Genomic DNA, 23,321 nt, shown 5'->3' on the forward strand with positions numbered 1-23,321 from the left:
ACTGGAGCCTGTGCTCTGCAACAGGAGAGGCCACAACAGTGAGAGGCCTGCGTACTGCAAAAAAAAAAAAAAAAAAAAAAAATTCACATAAAGATATTAAAAAAAAACAAAAAAACCCATAAACCAATATACTTCATGGAAAAATATGGATGAATTCTTAAAAAAGTTTGATCAAGTCAAATACAAAAATTTATAAAAAGGATAATACACAGGATAAAGTAGGGTTTATCTGGGAATGCAGAGTTGTTTAAATATTGCAAAATATCAATGAACATCATTCATTATGTTATCAAAATAAATTTTAAAAACGTTATGATCATCTCAATAAATTAAATAAAGCATTTTGAAAAAAATCCAACATCCATTCTTCATAAGAACTCTCAGCAAATTAGGAATAGAGGGGAACTTCCTAAACCTGATAATGGACATCCACTAAAAACCTCTGGCTAACATTATTCTTATATTTAAAGACTAAATATTTCCCCTCTAAGATTAGGAATAAGAAAAGGATATTAAGATCAATATACAGAATATAATTGTATTCCTATATACTAGCAACAAACAAATGGAAATTGAGATCATAAAGAAATTCCATGCTGGAGGCCTACCCCACTGACAAGTGGGTCCATAGCAGACTTGCACCACTGGGCCTCAAAGCCAGCCATGTTGGGGGCCTGCCCTGCCCAACAGTTTGCCCTCATCTGTCATGTGCAACTGCGCCTCACAACCAGCTGTGCTGGGCCATGCTCTGCCTGCCAACACACCTGTAGGAACTGTGTGAGGTGGGGGCCTTGAGCCAGCTAAGCCAAGGGTCAGCCTCACATACCAGCATGCCTATAGCAGTTGGCCCCACAAAACAGAAAGGCACATGCAGCCCACATAGGGAACACTCCTGAAGCATCTGGTTCTGTTGGTCAGAGGGAAGTATGCTGTGCCCCATAAGACATCTTCTACATAGGACCACTTCTCTAAGATCAAGAGACATAAGTGACCTACCTAATAAAAGAAATAAACACAGAGAATTAGGCAAAATGAAGAGAGAGAGAGGAATATAATCCAAATGAAAGAACAAGACAAAACCTCAGAAAAAGAACTAAACAAAGTGGAGATAAGCAACTACCTGATAAAGAGTTCAAGATGATTGTCATAAAGATGCTCATGGGACTTAGGAGATGAGTGAATGAACACTGAATTTCAACAAAGAGTTAGAAAATATAAAAAAGAACCAATCAGTGCTGATGAATACAATAGCTGAAATGAAAAATACATTAGAGGGAATCAACTGTAGATTAGATGATATAGAAGAATGGATCAGCAATCTGGAAGACAGAATTGAGGAAATCACCCAAGCTGAATAGAAAAAAAAAAATGAGAAAAATGAGGATAGTTTAAAGAACATCCTGGATAATATCAAGCATACTAACATTCACATTATAGGGTTCTCAGAAGGAGAAGAGAGAGAGAAAGGGCAGATGGCTTATTTGAAGAAATAATAATTAAAAGCTTTCCTAACCTGGGGAAGGATACAGGCATCCAGGTCCAGGAGGTACAGAGAATTCTAAGCAAGATTAACCCAAAGAAGTCCTCAATAGACACATAATAATTAAAATGTCAAAAAGTAAAGAGAGAATCTTAAAAGCAGCAAGAGAAAAGAAACTATTTACATACAAGGTAACTCCCATAAGACTATCAGCTGACTTTTCAGCAGAAATGCTGCAGACCAGAAGGGAGTTGTCTGATATAGTCAAAGTGCTGAAAGGAAAACACCTATAACCAAGAATACTCTACCTGGTAAGGTTATGGTTCAGAATTTAAGAAGAATTCAAGAGTTTCACAAACAATCAAAATCTAAAGGAGCTTATCACCACTAAATTGACCTAATAAGAAATGTTAAAGGGAGGTGGAATTAAGATGGAGGAGTAGTAAGACTCTGACCCCACTTCCCCCCACAAACACATCAAAACTATAACAACATATAGAGTATTTCTCTCTGAGAATCACTGAAGACTAACAGAATGGCTCCTCCATAATCAAAGTTACAAAGAAAGAATGACACACAGTCTGGCAGGAGGGGAGGAGACATGATCTAATTGGGACTCATACCCCTGGCAGATGACCCAGAAAAGAAGAGGGATTTCACAGGGATCTTCTCAAGGAGTGAGGGATTTGAGCCCCACATTGGGCAACCTCAGCCCTGGAGTTGGGCACCAGGAAAATGAGCTGGTCTGAAAACCAGTGGGGCTTACCAGAGTTCTGGAGGCAAATGACACTCTGCTCTTGAAGAGCACATGCACAGACTTGGTGGCTCCAACCCCAAGACAGAGGCAACTAACTGAAAACTGCCAGGTGCTCTGTCTGGCCTTCCAGTCTGCACCAGGCTCTGGCTCCAGCCCCACTCCCCACCAAGGTGGTGATCACACTGAATCTTGGGAGAAGCCAAGGCTTGCACCAGGCTCCTGCTTCAGTCCCTTGGGCCCTTGTCCTACCCTCAGAGCTGCAGATCCAGCTACTTAGACCTTGGCTTTGCCCCGAGAGTTTGGTGACTGCCATTGCATGAAGGAGAAGCCCCAGCTTGCACCTAAGTCTGGCTGTAGTCAATCTGGCTCCAGCCCTATGCCCAAACAAGGGAGTGCCTGACAGTACACCCCAGGAGAAGATGCAGCCCCTGCTCACTTTAGATCCAGCTCTCCCACCAAAGCCTCCAGGCACACACAGAATGCATAGAGATGCTCCCACACAGGACACACCATCAAGACCAGGATATATGACTGTTTCACCTAATTTCATAGGGACAAAGAAAGTCAAAAAAATGAGAAGACAGAAGAATATGTTCCAAATGGAAGAACAAGATAAAGCCCCAGAAAAAACTCCTAATGAAATGGAGATGTTATTTACCTTGTAAATAGTTCAAAGCAATAGTCATAAAAATGCTCACTAAAATTGGGAAAAGAATAGAACACAATGAGCACATACATGAAGAACTAGAAAATATAAAAAGTAATCAATCAGAGCGGAAGAATATAATAACTGAAATGAAAAATACACTAGAAGGAATTAACAGCAGATTAGGTGGTACAGAACAACACATAAGTGGCCTGGAAGGCAGAATAGTGAAAATCACGGAATAAGAACAACATAATAAATAAAAGAATTTAAAAATGAGGTTAGTTCAAGGGACCTCTGGGACAACATCAAGTGTACTAACATTCCTATAAAGGGGCCCCAGAAGGAGAACAGAGAGAGAAAATGACAGAAAACGTATTTGATAAAATTATGGCTGAAAATTTCCCTAACATGAAGTAGGAAACAGATACACAGGTTCAGGAAACACAAAGAGTCCCAGATAAGATGAACCCAAAGACACCCACACCAAGATATATCATAAATAAAATGGCAAAAGTTAAAAATAGAGAATTTAAAAGGCAGCAAGAGAAAAACAAAGATTCACATACAAGGGGACCTCATAAGGCTATCAGCTGAAATTTCAGTAGAAACTTTGCAATCCAGAAGGGAGTGGCATGATATATTTGAAGTACTGAAAAGAAAAAACCTACAATGAGGGATACTCAACCCAGCAATGTTATTATTCAGAATGGAAAGAAAGATAAAGAATTTTAAAGACAAGCAAAAATTAAAAGAGTTCATTACCACTACACTGGCTTTACAAGAAATGTTAAAGGAACTTCTCCAAGCAAAAAAGATAAGGCTATAAAAAGAAATAAGAAAATACATGAAGGAAAGAAGCTCACTAAAGGTAAAGGTAAATATATAGTAAAGATATTGTATCAACCACTTAAGCTACTACAAAGGTTAAAAGACAAAAATTGTAAAATCAACTATAACTACAATAAACAGTAAAGGGATACAAATAAAGATGTAAAATATGACACTGAAACATAAACTGTAGGGAGAGGGATAAAAAATGTAGAGTTTTTAGAATATGTTTGAATTTAACTATCAGTTTAAAGCAAGCATTCTGTTAAGAGAATGAAAAGACAAGTCACAGACTGGGAAAATTATTTGCAAAACATATATCTGATAAAGGACTCATATCCAGAATACATAAAGAACTTTTGAAATTCAATATAAAAACAAATAAATCAATAAAAATAAATGGACTGGGACTTTCCTTGTGGTCCAGTGGTTAAGACTCCATGCTCCCAATGCAGGGGGCCTGAGTTCAATCCCTGGTCAGGGAAATACATTCCACATGCCACAACTAAGAGCCCTCATGCCACAACTAAGACACAGCACAGACAATAAATTAATTAATTAAAAAAAATAAATGGACCAAAAATTTGAGTAGATACTTCAGAAAGATATGGATGGCAAATAAGCACATGAAAGATGCTCAACATCATCAGTCCTTAGAAAATGCGAATTAAAAACACTTGAGCTACTATTACACAACTAATAGAATGGCAAAAATTGAAACCAATCATACCAAATGTGGGTGGGAATTGGAGCCACTAGAACTCTTATATACTGTTGGTTGCAATCTAAGATGAAGCAGCCACTTTAGAAAACAGTGTGGCAGTTTCTTGTGGGAGGCGGGATGAGAGGTAACAGGAAGAAAATGTGTGGAGGATAGGGGAAGGGGAGAAAAAACGGTTACAAAAGGGAGCAAGAAAACTTTTGGAGGCAACAGATCTGTTCATTATCTTGAATGCAGTGATTTTTTTTCACGTGTATACATATATCACAACCTACCAAATTTTGCACTTTAAACATGTGAAGATTTTTGTACTTAAATTATATTTCAATATAACTTTAAAATTATTTTAAACTGAAGTTTCATCTTCTTGTTAATCCATGGAGAAAATTAGTTTTTTCCTTTACTTGTATGTGGCTCCTGTGAATTCCATGGTCTGGAGGAGAGGCAATTATCAAAAGAGACAAGAGAGGTGAGTGGGGAGGGCTTTTGGAGTTACTCTTTTGTGTCCGTATCATTACTGTGTGAGCTCATGAGGTCTGGGGGTCTGAAATACCTTCCATGAAACATGATTAAAGTTACCTGATGGATCGATCCATGGCTGATGGACATCTGGGTGCCAAGGATATTACCAAAATTCAGATGTGTTCTATCCAACATTGTGCTCATGTTGGGCACCTAAATCTAGTACAGTAGAAGGGGAAAAGCAAAGGGTGTTGTCTCTAGGTAACTATGACCTACTTCCAACAGCAGGCTGTAGTTTCAAGCAGGTGATGCAGAAAGGCCCTGAACCTTTGCATTTCCTCACCTGTGATAAGGTGTGACTCACCATCAAGGATTCAGGGAAGGCATAGAAGGAGCCTGGGGAGGAGTTTCCCCTGGGGACCCAGCCTACTGCAGCCCCTGTGCACCACAACACCCCACCCTTTGGGCAGATCCTAATCATTTTATAGAGAAAAAGCCTGGTTTCAGGAATCTGACTGCTGCAGCCAACTCACTAGCTTGACCTTGAGCAAATTATCAATTTTTCAAGGACTCAGTTGCCTCTTCTTTGTAATGAGAATACTAAGAGTACCTACCTGGTAGGCTTGTTGTCAGCATTAATATCCCACTGTTATCATTATTATTAATTTCCTACAATGTGCCAAACACTAATTTAGGAACTGGAACCATAAATGTAGAGTTAGTTCCTGACCTCAGGGACACCAGAGTCTAAAGGAGAGATATGTCCTAAGCAGGATAATCATACAATGGGGTAGGTGTTGTGATAGAGATAGTGACCTCACATTGTGTTGCAGGGTTTAGGAAGCATTAGTCAGGGTGACCTAAGTAGCAAAGGGGAGGTGGGGTGGGAGGAGATGTGGTTCAGGTGTCTGCAGAGGCATGGAGTGGAGAAGAGGCGTGTGAGGGCAGTAACTCGATGTAGAAGCAGCAAGGGAATGGGCTGTGGCTTTACTAGGGTAGAGGGTCTTGTATGCCATGCATGGGATCTGGAACTTGATCCTATTAGATGGTAGGATGAAAGGATGTTCAACAGGGAGGTGACATGGTGTTACTGACTTTTTAGATAAAATGCTTTTATGGTCATGAGGTAATACTTGAAGAAGACAAGGCAGAGAAGCCAAGGTGGGCCTGGGCTAGGGTAGCCATAGTAACCATAGAAAGGAGGAAAGTGTTTGGAGACATGGCAGAAACCCTTTAGGAGTGATGTGCCAAGGAGATTTCCAAGGTTTCAGTGAAGAAGATGGTGGTTGATTGTATTTGTCTTGGGTCTATGTGCCTACATGGTGGTAATGAAGGGGCCAGTAGTAGGGTGATGGCAAAAGTGTCAGATATTTGTCATTCCTGATTCAAGAAGCCCTCAGGATTGGGGGAACAGCAGTGAGGGAGAGGAAGAAATTGGGCAGATTTTCTCTTCCCCTCCCACTTCTCTGTCCCTTCCTTCTCCTTTTCCCTCTGGCTCTGAGCAGGACCCAACCTGTTTAGTAGGTACTAACTGGGCTGCAAGGAAATCCAGCTGCTTCTGGAACTGGAAATAATTGTGAAAGATGATTACTGAGTCATTGGTCTTGAACTCCTGGGCATATTTTGTTTCTGTACATGAGCCATGCCCTCTGGGTTTAGGATACTGCCTTCTGCTGGTAACAGCACAGGGGTACTGAGAAGCATCCACTCTCATGGAGACTTGGGTCCTCCAGAACACTTTGAATTCTTCTCATTGTTTGCATTTTGTTCTTCCTGCCACTCAGTTTCTTGGGTGGATAATAATCTTTCCAATATCCGGCCTAAATGACTTTGTTTGAAGGACTTTGTATTTCCATGATAGGCTGAAACCTAAAGGTACTTAGTAGCTCAGTGGAAGGTGAAAGATGCTGAATGTTAATCAAGGGATTTTTTTTTTCTTTCATTTTCTATACTGCCAGATATAGTCCTCCTTCTACCTTTTGTTTTATCAGATATTTACAGCATGAAGTGGCACTTAAACTAGTGTACAGTGTCACTCAGTCTGATTGGAGATGTACAGCACGGGAGCCTCCAGTGTTCCTTGGCTCCAGATGTCATTCTCAGAATGGTTAAGCTAAGAGATTGACTCTAGTATGCAAAATGTGTAGATGCAGCCTTGAAAATATCAGACTGGGTGATTCTTCTGGGAGACTGGCTTTGAATGGCGGTGGGGAGGGGGCCCACAGCTCTTATGAAATATACCAACACAACTATTGAGCTTTTCTCCAGAGGTTTAAACACAGTACTAGGTGCCAGCACACACTTCATTTCCATTCACAAGCGTTTCTTGTTAAGTGAAAACATTATTTACTGAAGGAAGTAGAATCCCCACCTTTCAAGTATCAAAATATGCTGATACCTCTCTCATCCTGACAAAACCAACAACCCAAGTCAATTTTTCTTGACCCATTTACCCAGCTAACTACCACTCTTTTCTCTACCCCACTTAGACCAAATTTCTCAAAATAGTTGTCTGTATGCTCTGTCACTAACCTCTTGCCTCCTCTACTTCCTTATAGGAAAGACTCTTATCAAGGTCAAGGGTGACCTCCTTTGGCCAGTTCTCAGTCCTCATCTCAGGTGACCATGAGCAGCGTTTTATATGCTCTCCTCACTTGCCTTCTAAGATGCCCAACATTTCCTTGGCTTTTCTTCTGGCTCATGAGCTATTTTTCTTCAGTCTTCTCTGCTGGTTCTTCTTCTTTTCTCTAAACTCTTGCTTTTGCTTGTACCAAACTCAGTCCTTTGTCCTCTTCTCTATCTAAACTCTGCTTATGGTCAGAATTTCATTTTATGGCTTTTTATACTATCTACATGCATGTGATGGACAAATTTACATCTCCATCCTAGACCACATTCCTGAATTCCTGGCCTTTATCTTATGCTGTACCCTGGACCACTCACATCTCCTTTCTAGAAAGAACTACCCTTTAACCTGAAGGACTACAGTTGGCCGTTAGCCTACAGCTTCTGCCCTTTCAAGATCTGCTGCATTATTTGAGCTGAAGCCATGCTCTCCAGAGCCAGTTCCCAGCCAATGACTAAAGACAGTAAGGTTATGTAGGCCTGGCCATTTCTGCCCAACGTGGGAATTCTCTAACTGGCAAACAACTCCAGAGCACTCTGCTGGCTTGGCCAAGACTTGTCAGATCTGCATCATAATCTGTACCTCTCCTTGCTAAATCCTGCTTCTTCCCTCTTTAATTATAGCAAGTGTTGCTTCCAATAAACTTTGTGGACTCCCAACTTTGTCTCACTGTCTGCATCCTGGAGAGCCCCACCTGAAAAGAGCCAACTACCTACAACAGATTTGCTAGATTGTCTGTTAGACACTGAAACATAATATTTGAAAAATCAAACTCCTGTTCTGCCTCACTCAACCTGCTCCATAGCAACCTTCTTTATCTCAGGGGATAGCAAGTTTATCCTCCAGAAACTCAGCCAAGAACTTTCTTTCTTTCTCTCATGATCCACCTCTAATCCATCAGCATGTCATTGATGTGCTGGATCAAAACATATCCAGACTGCGTACATTTCTCCCTGTCCACTGCCTGGACCTTGGATTATGGCAGTACCCACTAACAGGATTCCCTACTTCTTCCCTTGCCCCTGTAGTTGGCTCAGCCTGAATATCCTTTGAAAACTGTCTTAGGTCAGTTACCCTAAAGCAGACTACAAGATAACAATTCAGGAACACTTTGGTTATTTAAGGAAAAGCTCCCCAGAGAAACAAATAAGGGAATGAAGAGAGGGTAAGGAAGGGTGTGATTGTGACAAAGTTTCAGCCACAGCCTGATCCAGAGCAGGGGTGCTCTGGAATTCATTTATTCCCTAGAGTTTGTCTATCTTGAAGGAAAGGTACTGAGCACTAATTAATTACAGGTTCCAGGTTACCCAGGGAGATACAATATAAACCCTCAGGCACTTCTTTTCCTCTCTCCTGGAGTCAAGGCCTCAGTAGTCCAAGGACAATTCTCCAGAGAAAAACCAGAGGTGAGTTTGTGAGAAGAAAAAACACTCAGAAGTCAGGGGAGGGGTGCACCAGAGGGCCCAAAGGATTGCATAAAGCTATAAATGTTTGTTATAAAAACATAAATCAGATTATTTCACCTATTTGATCATAACCTGCAAAGGTTCCCCATTTCCCATCTAATAAGCTTAAGTCTTTTCATTGGTCTGTTAAGTTCTGACATGCTCTGTACCTCACTCATACTACCTGTCTCCTCTCATCCACTGCTACTCTGCTACTCTCCCTCACTCATCTCCCTCTGGCCACACTGGGCTCCCACTACATTTCTAACACTCCAGGCACTTCCTCACCACAGGACCTTTGAACAGTTGTTCCCTCCCCTGGAATGCTCTTTCTCTAGATAACTACATTATTATGTCTTCCACTGCTCATATAAATCTTTGTCCAAAGGACACTTCCTCAATGAGGTGAGATTTCCTCAATTTCTTGAGCCCCTTAATTAAACCTGTAATCTACTTTCACTGTGATCCACTGCTTTTTTTAAAAAAATTGAAGTATAGTAGATTTATAATGTTAGTTTCAGGTGTACAGCAAAGTGATTAAGTTATATATATGCGTATATATATATATATATATATACACACATATATATTCTTTTTCAGATTCTTTTCCCTTCTAAGTTATTACAAAATACTGAGTATAGTTACCTGTGTTATGCAGTAGGTCCTTGTTGGTTATCTATTTTATATATAATATTGTGTATATGTTAATCCCAACCTCCTAATTTATCCTTCCCCCACCCCTTCCCCTTTGGTAACCATAAGTTTGTTTTCTATGTCTGTGGGTCTATTTCTGTTTTGTAAATAAGTTCATTTGTATCTTTGTTTTAGATTCTACATATAAGCAATATCATATGATATTTCTCTTTGTCTGACTTATTTCACTTAGTATGATGATCGCTAGGTCCATCCATGTTGCTGCAAATGGCATTATTTCATTTTTTTTTTTATGACTGAGTAACATTCCATTGTATATATATATATATATACCACACCTTTATCCATTCCTCTGTCAGTGGACATTTAGGTTGCTTCCGTGTCTTGGCTATTGTAAATGGTGCTGCAATGAACTTTAGGGCCCATGTATCTTTTCAAATTATAGTTTTCTCTGGATGTATGCCCAGGAGTGGGATTGAAGAGATGATCGCTAGGCCCATCCATGTTGCTGCAAATGGCATTATTTCATTTTTTTTTTATGACTGAGTAACATTCCATTGTATATATATATATACCACACCTTTATCCATTCCTCTGTCAGTGGACATTTAGGTTGCTTCCGTGTCTTGGCTATTGTAAATGGTGCTGCAATGAACTTTAGGGCCCATGTATCTTTTCAAATTATAGTTTTCTCTGGATGTATGCCCAGGAGTGGGATTGAAGAATGTGATCCATTGTTTTCCTGATCCCTCTCACTCATCTATTTTTTCCATAGAATTTACCATCTTAAAATACACTATAATAACGTAGTTGTTTATTGTGTTTATGTTGTCTCTTCTATGCCATGTCAGCTCCAGGATGTCTGTTTTGTTCACTGATGCAGACCAAGAACCTAGAATGGTGCCTTACATGTAATAGGTTTCTCAATAAATAATGATCGGATTGACACTAAAAAGTCGAATAAGGATTGATAGATACATCCTAACAGCTGCTACTTAAAGTGGTAAATGTTTTCAAACTGTTGTATTTCACTACTTTGTGAACTAAGGCACACACTTCACCAAGGGTGATTTCTTAAGGATGCTTCTTCATGATGCTTAGTTCTGGAGGAATGAGTTAGGACCTTGGATGAATAAAGCAAATGTCCTAGGAAAAAAGAGGTTCACTGTTTTATCCTAAAGGCCAGTGATATGCTGATGCAAGCTGCCTGAGGGTGGAAACATGTGTTTTTTTCCTCTGTATATTCAGCTCTTTTCTTCCCTGTATACTTACATGCATTGAGTAAGTATTCAATAATTACATGTTGAATGAATGAATGAATGAATGTATCATCTGTTTGTCTTTTCTTCTCCTATAGCTTTCTTTTCTCCAAGGGGGTAGAGGTTCATTTGACCAGTGAGACCAGCTCTGACCCAGGTCCAAGTGTCAGCCTTGCACCTGAGGGTAATTTCACTGCTGGTCAGTCTTGGTGTGGTTCTGCTCTGGTTGTGGGCTAGGAATTGTGCTTTTTGCAGTCAAAGCCCTGGTCTTAGAACAAAGCTTCTCCGTGAGTTTCTGGACACTGCTGTTATATCCTCTGCTTCTGTCCTTTGCCTGCATAATACCTTCAAGAATAATGTTGGCTCTTATTCTTTCAAACTGAGCCCCCTTCTTTTTCCTACTATCCAACACACACACACACACACACACACACACACACACACACACACATCCCAGGACCTCCTCTGAGGACAGAACACAGATGGCTGCTGATGGACTTCCTTCTTGCTTGCTTTATGGTGCCTCCCAGCCTGGTCTCTCCGAAATGACCTATTTCTGGACTTTAAATCCTGTGATGATTGTTTGCCTGGAATGTGACTTGTTTCTGGAAATTTTAGTTTTTGGTTCTGTGTCTGGCTGGATGTTCCCTTATTACCAGCTTCTAAAGCTCATACCCCCAACATCTATCCCTATGTTACTTACAAAGCAGATACATTTTTAGGTTTTAATTTGGTCTACCTTGTCCTATTATAATTAACCTTTATCACCTGGCCAGGCAACCAGAAAGCCTGGCCAGACTTACTTTCTGGCTTACTCAGAAAGTAAGCCATACGTTAATTAGAGAAACCCAGATGTAACTTAAAAATCCATTCTCAAATTTGTGCAGACCCAATGACTAGATAGAAACAGCTTTACCTGTGTTAAAATATCATTGGGATGGCTTGGTTCTGTCTCTGAAGCCCCTGCCATTTGGTCAACATGAATATCTCTAGACACACCATTCACTTTCTGCTTTAGAGTTTGACAGACTTGAGTGGTTGTAATGAACACAATCAGGAATTCTGGAGCTCACATTCCCCTTTGATCAGGATTTCCTGTGACAGTCCCCTGTGTGCTGCATCAGTAGATTCCACATCTATTTCAAGACTGCAGTCAGTTTGTGAGACCCCCCCCTCCACCACCCGCTTCAAAGGATGTTGTTGGTGCAGCACATACAAATGAGGACACCTGCCCTCTGCATTTCAGGAAAATGGATAATAAGGAAGAAAGATGCTGTTTAAGCTAAGGATTTGCAATTTCATCAAATCGCTTTGAAATGAGTATTTTGCATTTTTAAAAGGCTCTATTAACAATAGAACCAATGAAATATCCCCATAGTGAAGAAGGTGGGCTAGACTGGCTCGTGTCTAGGTTATAAATACAGCTATTATTGAGTTCAGATTTAATAAAGCTAACATTTCTCTTTTGGTTCCTATTTCATAATGAGGCAAGAAAAAAAAGAGTCATGGGATATTTGTATAGGTAAGACCCTAAGAGGTCACTATTCAGGAGTCTTCAAACTATGCACATGGAGTCCCAGAATTCTCATTGTTACTTCCAGGGGTAGGACAGGGTAGAGTACAGACTGTTGAAGTTTGGGACAAAGTTGTTAAATGGCCAAGGCTTTGGGTCAACAGGTCCACTTTTCCTGGTGTAAATATTAGTGTTGTTATTTCTTTTGAGTAAAAAAACTATTATTTTAAATAAACTTTATTTTTAGAGTATTCTAGGTTTATAGAAAAATTGTTTAAAAAGTACAAAGAGTTCCCTTAAACCCTCTTACCACCCCCAGACAATTTCTCCTATTATTGACAGCTTGCATTAATGTGGTACATTTGTTACAATTGATGACTCAATATTGATACATTATTATTATTATTTACTTAGAATAAAACTAACCAAAAATAAACTGAACATCTATGAGATTACATTTATTTATTTATTTATTTTTGATACATTGTTATTAACTAAATTCCTAGTTTCCATTGGATTCACTCTTTGTGTTGTACTTTCTGTGGGTTTTGAAGAATGTGTAATGATGTATATCCATCAGTACAGTTTCATACAGAATAGTTTCACTGTGCTAACAAAACCCCTGTGCTCCACCTATTCATCCCTCCCCCAAAACCCTGGCAACCACTGACCTTTTTACTATCTCTATAAGCTTGTCTTTTCCAGAATGTCATATATTTGGAATCATACAGTATGTAAATTTACAGCCTGGCTTCTTTTACTTAGAAACATGTATTTAAGGTTCCTCCATGACATTTTGTCACTTGATAATTAATTTTATTTTATTGCTGAATAATACTCAATTGAATGGATATACCAATTTGTTTATTTATTCATTCAATAAGGAAGGACTTCTTGGTTGATTACAATTTTTGGTAATTTTGAAGAAAGCTGCTATTAACATTCACGTGCAGAGATGTGTGTGTGTGTGTGTCTGCGTGTGGATATAAGTTTTCAGCTCATTTGGGTAAATATCTAGGAGTGAAGTAACTGGATCACATGGTAAGTCTATATTTATTTTTGCAGGAAACTGCCAAACTGTCTTCCAATGTGACTGTACCATCTTACATTCCCATCAGCAATGAATGAGAGTTCCTGTTGCTTCATATCCTCATGAACATTTGACAGTGCTGGTGTTTGGGATTTTAGCCCTTCTAGCAGGTGTGTGGTACCATGCTATTGTTGTTTTAATGTGAAGTTCCCTAATGGCATCTGTATATCTTCTTTAGTGAGGTGCCTGTTCAGATCATTTACTCATTTTTTAAACTACATTGTCCATTTTCTCATTGTTGAGTTTTAAGTGTTTAATCAGTTTGAGCTACTAATTTAGAATAAGAAAACTAAGATTTTACCTTCATATGTATTTTGCTTTATAGATTCCTTCTCCAACACTCTTACTTGCTTTGTGTAGATCTGAGTTTATGACCTATATCATTTTACTTCTCTATGAAGAACTTCTTTTAACATTCTTGCAAGGAATATCTACTGACAGCCAATTCCCTCAATTTTTGTTCTTATGAGAAAGACTTTATTTCTTTTTCATGTTAGAAGGATAATTTCCCTGGATTCTTAATTCTGTTTTTGGTTTTTAAAAAAATTCAACATTTTATTTCACTCCATTCTTTTTGTGTGTTCACAGTTTCTGAAGAAAACTATGATGTAATTCTTGTCCTTGTTCATCTACAAGTAAGGTAATTTTTTCCTCTGGCTTCTTTCTAGATTCTCTTTGATTTTCTCCAGTTTGAGTATGATGTGCTGAGGTTTAGAATTTTTCCTATTTATTCTGCTTAGTGTTCTCTGAGCTTCCTTATCTGTAGTTTGTTGTGTAGCATTAATTTTATAAAAATCTCAGACATTATTTCAAATATTTCTTCTGTTTCTTTCTTCTGTTTTTTTTTTATTATTATGTGTGCCAACAAATTAGATGACCTAGGTGGAATGGAAACATTTCTAGAAAGACAAAAATTACCTAAATTGACTCAAGTATAAATAGAAAATTTCAACAGACTTATAACAAGTAAACAGTTTCAATAAGTAATCAAAAACCACCCAACAAAGAAAAGTACAAGACCAGATGGCTTCACTGGTGAATTATACCAAACATTTAAAGAATAATGAACATTAATCCTTCTCAATCTTTTCCAAAAAAAATATAAGAGGATTGAACACTTCCTAACTCATAATTCCAGTACTATTCTGATTACAAAGCCAGATAAAAATGTAACAAGAAAAGGAAATTATATAACAAAATGCCTTATGAAAATAGATGCAAAAATTCTCAACAAAATACTAGCGAACAAAATCAACATCATATTAAAAGGATTATTCATTATGACTAAGTGGGGTTTATTCCAGGAATTCAAGGGTGGTTCAACATAAGAAAATTAAAAAAATGTAATACCTCGCACTAATAGGACAAAAGAAAAAAATTCACATGTTGATCTCAATTGATTCAAAAGAGGCGTTTGACAAAATTCAATGCTCTTTCAACAAATTAGGCATAGAAGGGAACTTCTTTAACATGATAAAGGACATCTATGAAAAGCCCAGAGCTAACATATATTCATTGATGAAAGGTGGAAAATTTCCTTTCTCCCTAAGGTCAGGAACAAGACAAGGATGCCAGTTTCCACTTCTACTATACATTATTGTCCTGGGAGTTGCAGCCAGAGCAATTAGGCAAGAAAAAGAAATAAACGGTGTCCGTATTGGAAAGGAGGAAGTAAAAGTATCTCTTTTCAAAGATGACATGATCCTATACATAGAAAGTCCCAAGAATCCACAAGAAATTTCCAAGACATAATAAACTCAGCAAAACTGCTGGGTACAAGAGTAAGACACCAAAAATCACTTATTTTGCTATATTTCAATAATGAACAATGTGAATAGAAATTAAAAAAACAATTCCATTTACAGTAGCAACTGAAAGGAGGAAATAACTGGGAATAAATTTAACAAAGGAAGTAAAGGACTTATACACTGAACACTATAAAATATATCTGAAAGAAGAGGCCCTAATAAATGGAACTACATCTCCATGGAAATACATCTCCATGTCATGGATTGGAAGGCAAAATTATGTCAATACTACCCAAGGTGATCCACAGATTATAATTCCAAACAAAATTATGACACTTTTTTTTTAATAAATGGAAAAGCCAGTCTTCAAACTCACATGAAATTTTAAGGGGTTCTTATTAGCCAAAACAATCTTGAAAAAGAAGAACAAAGTTTGAAGAATTATACATTTTGAATTCAAAACTTACTACAAAGCTACAGTATTTAAAACAATGTGGTACAGGCATAAGAATAGACAGATGAAAGGATGAATAAAATCTGGTATATACATGCAATGGGACATTATTCAGCCAGAAAAATGAACAAAATGCTGATTCATGTCACAGCATGGATGAATTTTGAAAGCACTATGTTAAGTGAAATAAGCCAGTTACAAAAGTACAAATATTTTATGATTTCACTCACATGAAATATCTAAAATATGCAAATTCATAGAGACATAAAGTACATTAGAGTTTACCAGGAGCTGAAGGAGGAGAGGATGAGGATTTATTGCTTGATGGGTACAGAGCTTCTATCTGGGATGATGAACAAGTTTTGTAAATAGATGGGAGTGATGGTTGCATATCATTGTAAATGTAATTCATGACAAGAGCTGTACACTTCCTCTTCTTTTTTCTTCCTCCTCCTCCTTTGCCTCCTCCTCTACCTTCTAACAGCTTTATTGAAGTGTAATTTTTATATCATAGTATTCATCCATTACAAGTGTTCAATTCAGTGAATTTTAGTAACTTTACCAAGGGGTGCAATCATCACTATAAATAAGTTTTAGAATATTTTCATTCCCCCAATGTGATTGCTCAGACTCATTTATAGTTAACCCCCTCCACCATGCCTACCCAGTTCCTGCCTCCAGTCCCAGGCAACCAATAATCTAGTTTCTATCTCCATAGATTTTCCTTTTTTGGGCATTTGAAATGTAATTTTACAGTATGTGGTCTCGTGTCTAATTTCTTTCATCTTGGATGATGATGATGTTTGTCCATGACATAGCATGTGTCAGTAGTTTGTTTCTTTTTATTATTAAATACTGTTCCATTGGATGGCTATACTACATTACTTCTATCCATTGATCAGTTAATGGGCATTTGGATTGTTTCCAGTTTGGGTTATTAGGAATCATGCTGCTGTGAACACTTGTGCACAAGTATTTGTTGTTTACATGTTTTCATTTCTTTTGGGTGTATACCTAGAAGTTGAATTGCTGGATCATGTGAAAGTTTTATGTTTAACTTTTGGAGACACTGCCAAATTGTTTTACAACCTAACTGCAGCATTTTACAATTCCACCAGCAATGTGCCAAGTTCTCATCTCTCCACATCCTCTCCAACATACGTTATTACCTGTCATTTATTATTGCCATGCTAGTATGCATGAAATGGTATTTCACTGTAATTTTAATTTGCATTTCTCTAATGACTAATAATGTTGAGCATCTTTTTTTGTGCTTATTAGACATTTGTATATCTTTGGATAAGTGTCTGTTCAAATTTTTGCCCACTTTTTGTTTGTCTTCTTACTATTAGGTTGTAGATATTCTTTGTAAATTCTGGATACATGTCTTTCATCAGGTGTGTGCTTTGCAACTATTTCGGAGTTGTTTGATGAGAAGTGTTTGGAGGCCACTGAGTGTGGGCTAACAATGGTGGGAAGCACTAGAACATAGAACACCACTCAGTATGGCATCCACAGCTCCTTTTCCACAAACGGCATTTCTTCTAGTAATGTCTATTTATGTGAAAAGTCAAGCTATTTATATTGTCAGTTGGATACAGGGAGTGTCTCTTGGATGGCAGGAAACCATGCAGACATTCTTCCCTGCTAGATTTGGAGGTGGGGTGGGGTTGTGGGGGAGGGAAATGGCTTCTTGTATCAACTGATAACAAAACAAGCTCCCAAAGAAATCTTCCAGCTGGCTACAAATAATTTTATAATACAGGAAAAACATGGCTTTGAATATACATGGATTACTTATTCCTTATTGGTATTTTACTGACATCTCCTGAAGTGTGCGGCCTGTAGGTGTGCAGAGCACAGGTGCATGGGCCTGCCTGTTATATACTTTCTTTGGAATAGACCTTCAACATCTGTCAGACAATGTATTTCAAAGTCATGACTTTCTTCATTTTCTCTGATCTGGTTTGAAAACACTTGTCATTTTGTGAAAACAGTATTTTTTAACGTGTGAAAAATGAGAATAGAGTCAGCTCTGTGAAATAAATAGAATTCACTTTGGCTCTTGGAGAGTGAACAAATGTCAGTGTTGACACAATGCTTGGAACTTTCCTTTTACTAATTTCCTTTAAATACTTCCTTAGTTGGGTATGTAGCTACCCAGAGACTTACAGGGCAGTTTTTCCATAGTGCTCTTCTCTTTCTCACTTTGTGTCAGTTCATCACCCAAAATAACCTAAAATCAATAGCATCCTAAATATAATTAGCATCCTAATATGAACAGCATCCTAATATAGTGTCCTAAATTTCTACCTAAATTAAAAGCCTAATGCATTACTTTCCCACTTTTCTAAATCTGCTTCCCTATTTGTTTGACTGTTTCACTTTTTGGTGGGAACATTCCACAGAATAATACACATGTGGCTAAAATTCCAGAGAAACCTTGTGGAATCCAGTGAGATGATCCTTGCAAATGTTTTAGCTCCTCAGGGAAAATCTAGGCTATTAAGAAGCATTAGGTCAGTCTAATTCTGTTCCATTGGTAAAATTTCCATTGTTTTGTGTGAAAGTTGTGAATTCTTACTTCCTTCCTCACTGGCAAACTTTAAGCATTCATTAGAGTGGGGCGGTAGGCATGTGCTCCAGCATCATAGCCATGTTAAAATTCCACATTCCAGAGAGGGACAAAGAGGTATAATTGTTAAAATTGCAATCATATTGTTAAATGTATGTGAAAACTCTTAAATACGTTGTGACACATAATTCCATTTTTTTTCCCTCTGGGACAATAGAAGACCTTCATCTTCCATAAAGATAGAAAAATGGAAAATAAAAACAAAGACAGCATGAACAGAAGGGCCTTTTCCTGCTCAAATTACTACCACACCACAAACCCCCTTTGGGGCCTTCCCATTCCTCTAACTTTTTTTTTTTTTTTTAAGCATTGATCCCTTGAAACAGGATGCTCATGAAAATCAAATCAAGATGAAACAAAAAAATGGTAGCAATTATTCATACTTCTTTTAGGTATTTGACATTTCTCTTCTTAAAAGAACTCAAAATTGCTTCTACATATTGATTTGCATCAACAATACCCATATGAAGAAGAGTGGAGGTAATTAATCACTCAGCATTAGATCCAGGAATACTGAATCACTGAAAAAACTACCATGAAACCCTACCTTAGGCTGAACGTGAAAAAGTTGTTTACTATGTTGAAGTAAACTGAATCACTTTAAATACACTGAGGGGTTTGTATATTTACAAACAGGCTGGACTATTGGAAGTGATCAAGCACAGTATTTCAGTGTCGGTAACAGTTCTGATGGGCTTGTTCTGTGAGTATGGAATTTAGCATGTGTCCCTGCACTTGGAGCATGGCTGCCCCTTTCTGTGCTGCAGGGCATACTCTTCACACCCATGGTGGTGGTGTGGGGGGCAAATAAGGAGGGAAATAGGCTTTAAAGTCTCATGACTTGGAGGTCATCTGTTGGCCCTTTGTCCTCTTCATCCAGTGATCCTCAAGGAGCTAGACCCTATAGGTTATCAGAAAAAAAGTCATCCTGTTCCTGAAATCTTACCCAAATTGAGCCCTGTTGGAGATCAACCAAGATGAAAGCAGTGTCTGATAAACATCATAAAGAAGGATCAAGTTTTGATTTTATGGAACTAACATATTCCCTCATGCTACACCCAATGAAGAAGTTCTCACATTCTTGGTCTTCTGGGGTCCATATATCTAGGTCTATATCTGCATCTAAATCTATATTATATATATATCTTCTCTAACATGTTTCCTTAATCTCCCATCTTTCTCTCAAAGAGCCTCTTCATTACCTGATTGCTCTCTTCTTCCATCTGTCAGTCACCTGCTCCTCTTCAGAGAAACGGGGCATAATGTACAGAGGTGGGTAATTGTTCTTGCTTTGTCCTTTCACTTATGTGATGCCACGACCCACTTCAGCTGCTTAGAGTGTAACAGGTCAGTTTGTTTTAAAGTTTTCAAATTAGCCCCTAGTTAGCCTCCAAGTTCAGATGAGCAGGATCTTCAGCTTATTCAGGCACCAATTATTTGTTTAAGAACTCAGGGACTTAGTCAGTCTGCAGGGATTAGTTCTGTTCATGATCCTTTGTCTATAGATAAGTGCTGAATCTAATCAATTTGTTATCAGGTCCCAAGGCCCTGGTTGCACTGTTTTGGGGCTGTGAAAAAGGCACCGTTGATGCAGATAGCTGCAGAAAACACCAGGGATTTTTTTTGTGAGCAGGTGGTCCATCTCTCTAGCGTCCTTCTTGGCCAGGGTGTGCCATCTTGGGGTCTTCCGGTTACAGCCCTTCAGGTGATACTTGTATGCTTAGCCAACCCCTGGACATTGTTGATCGACCACCTACTGTGCTTTCCTTCCTCATTAACTATGCTCTTAGCACACTTTCCTTTCTACTCCTTGAACCCCCAAGGCTTATTTGCTCTCTAGAATATCTGCCCAAAAGATTCCTCTGCCTGGAAATGTTTTGCCCCTGCTCTCAGTAGAATGTAAGCTCCTTGGGAGCCCAGACATAATCTGTCTTTTAAAATTCTGTGTTCTCAGTTCTGTTACAGTAGGTAAATATTAGCCATAACCCCCCCCCAAAAAACAGCTGGTAGTGAAGAGAGGGGACAGAAAATTGACAGAATTATATTTATAAGAAAATATGTTTGAAAACATAATTTATCTGAATAAAGGTTCTTTCTTTCCTCCATTTTTCTGTTCCCCCGTCCCACTCCCTCTTTTCTTTCCTCCTTTTCTTAACTTGGTCTTCATTTGTACATTGTTTAAAAATGGAGGCAGGTAGATACCAGAGAATAGCATGTAGAAAATTTAGGCATTGTGATTGTTCTTGGCTTATTCACTTTAAACTGACCTAAACAAATTAATAGAGTTATAATTGTCATCTTGTTGTAAATTAGGTTTTATATTAATCGAACATATACAGTTAACAAAGGCAAATAGTTCTACAAGTCTTAGAATGAAAGATGGCTATTTATTCTGATAGTTTCCTCCATATTTCTAAAAATATTTAATATAATGATTTTTCAAATTTTTATATATCATCTATTAATATCCTGCTATGAAGTATTAGTATTTAGTTCTCTTTCACTTTCCCTCTCTCCCTCACTTGCATTAATCTCCTCCAGTGCTCCTAATATTGCTAAATCAATATTAAGTGTTTACATTATTATACCTATGAAATACTGTTCACAGACAAACTACCTAGAGTTCCACGATTAAAATACTCTCTTGTGAAACTTTTGGTTTTCTTGTGAGTTAAAAATTGCATTATTTGCTTAAATTTCTATGCAACCATCATTTATTTGTTCTTAAATTCTCTAACAAATAAGAGAAAACACATCCAGTAATTTTTTTTTCTCTTGAAGACCTTTCTCCATATTCCTGATCCAAATTGGGAAGGTTGCACTCTAAGCCAGTGATCTGCAAACTTTTTCTGTAAAGGACCAGATGGTAAATATTTTAGGTCTTTGTTGTAATAGTTCAATACTATCGTTAGAGCAAAAAAACAGCTCCAGGCAATAATTGAATGAATGGGCATAGATTTGTCCGAATAAAACTTTATTTAATCAGAGTGTCATTCTGCTACCAGAGTTTTTTGACTCCAGCCCTAGGTCCACTTTCCAGTTATCATCATAGACCTCTTCTCACCATCAATCTCAGAAGGCCATTCATGTCCCTCCTGTATGGGAGCTTCCATTTCCGAAGCTCATTTCTTCCTATTTCTTGGTTTCTTCTCTTGTTTTAATGAAACTTATCTTTCAGGAGATTTCAGATAAAAGTTGCATGGGATGTAATATTTTAAGACATCAGTTGAATGTAAATGTCTGTTTTTTCCTCTCCCACCTGCTTAATGGCTTCTCTGGGTCCAGAATTTTAGATTGGAATTCAGTTTCTCATGATATCAGAAGGCATTGTTCCATGGTATGGTATTCTAGCTTTCAGTGCTCATTTTAACAAGTCTGTTGCCATTCTAGATTCCTAATTTTTTTGAAGCTGGCTTGATTTTTTAATCTTTTTTTTTCTTTTCTATGAAATGTTTCAGATATACTAAATGTTACAGATAATATTATGAAAATATCCATGTTCTTACTACCTAGCTTAAAAAAAAAGAACAATATAACCCAGAGTGCAAGTTACTACCTGATATCATTTCTCTATTTTCTTTGCAAAGGTAATCCTAATTGGTGTTTTAATGTTCCACGCCTTTTAACTTTTATTATCTAATAATGCATCTATACACAATATATAGTATTAATTTGCATGTATTCAAACTTTATATAAATAATATAATGTATGATGTTCTGAGACTTGCTTTTTTTCTCATTGTGTTTATAATATTTACTTGTGCTGACATATGTAGTTCCACTTACTTTTTTCCCTATAATGAAATGACATGAGTTTTCACATCAAAATAACCCACCAAATAGCTGTTGCAATGAGTACTACACTAAGGCACATCATTATGACATTTTAGAATGCCAGATATGAGATCCTAAAAGTTTCCAGAGGAAAAGAAAATAGGTAATCTGGTGTGCTGGACATCTGTTTGCCCTTAAATCCAGTCCTACTTTTCTGTGCTTAGGGAGATAAAAGCCTACATTTCTTAGACTCTTGACAGGGGTTCTAATCATGTTCTGCAATAGAAAACACTGGCATGAGATTCAAAGAGGAGAGGAAGCAAATAGCCACAGCAGTGCCTCTTTATGGCCCCTCCACAAGCTGTGTGGTCCCTCCTGTGATGCAGAGACAGTGCAGGCTCAGGGGGTCCAGCAGGAGTGATGGTAGCTTCCTCATCTGCATGATACTTACTTCTCTTTGGAGGATTTCCTTTCTTCCTTTGCTTCTGCACCTCTTCTGTCTCTTTAGTAATCAATTCCCTGTATTCAATATGTCTCTGTTTCCTGACTTTTCCCTGCCTGATACTCTTGGTTTATGCAATATGACTGAGGAGCACTTCTAAAAATACTCCTATCAAATCACCTAGCAGTGTGGATGAAATGTAAAATCTTTTTTTTAAATGCTTGGTTTAGTAGAAAAGAAGGTAAAGGAAATATTCTCAGGACAAAAACAGAGTAGAAAATGAATTTTAAAAAGTCTGAAAAAAACAAGTGTAAGTGTGTATTTGGAGTAACTGAGCCCCCATTACCTACTGAAGGGAGTGTTAATTGATACAACTATAATGGAAATCATATAGTAATAACTAGCAAAGTTGCAGGTAAACATTTCTAAGGACTCAGCAATTCTACTTCTAGATACAGACCCTTGAGAAATTCTCTCTTATGTACCCAAGGAGAATATACAATGAAGCTCATAGGAGTGTTTAAACTAGTGAAAACTGGTGTATCTATTAATAGGAGAATTGATAAATAAATTGTGGTATAGTTAAAAAAATGCAAGACAAGTCTTAAAATTAATAAATATGATGTGGGTCAACATTGATAAATCTCAAAAACATAATCTTGAGTGAAAAAAAGCTACTTGTAAAAGCTTGTGATTATTATATCTTTATATACAAATTTAAAATATGCAAAATAATACTCTATCTTGTATGTGGATATATAGGTACATAGTAAAAGTATGAATA

This window comes from Physeter macrocephalus, chromosome 11 (assembly GCF_002837175.3).
Source record: "Physeter macrocephalus isolate SW-GA chromosome 11, ASM283717v5, whole genome shotgun sequence".
NCBI lineage: Eukaryota > Metazoa > Chordata > Mammalia > Artiodactyla > Physeteridae > Physeter > Physeter macrocephalus.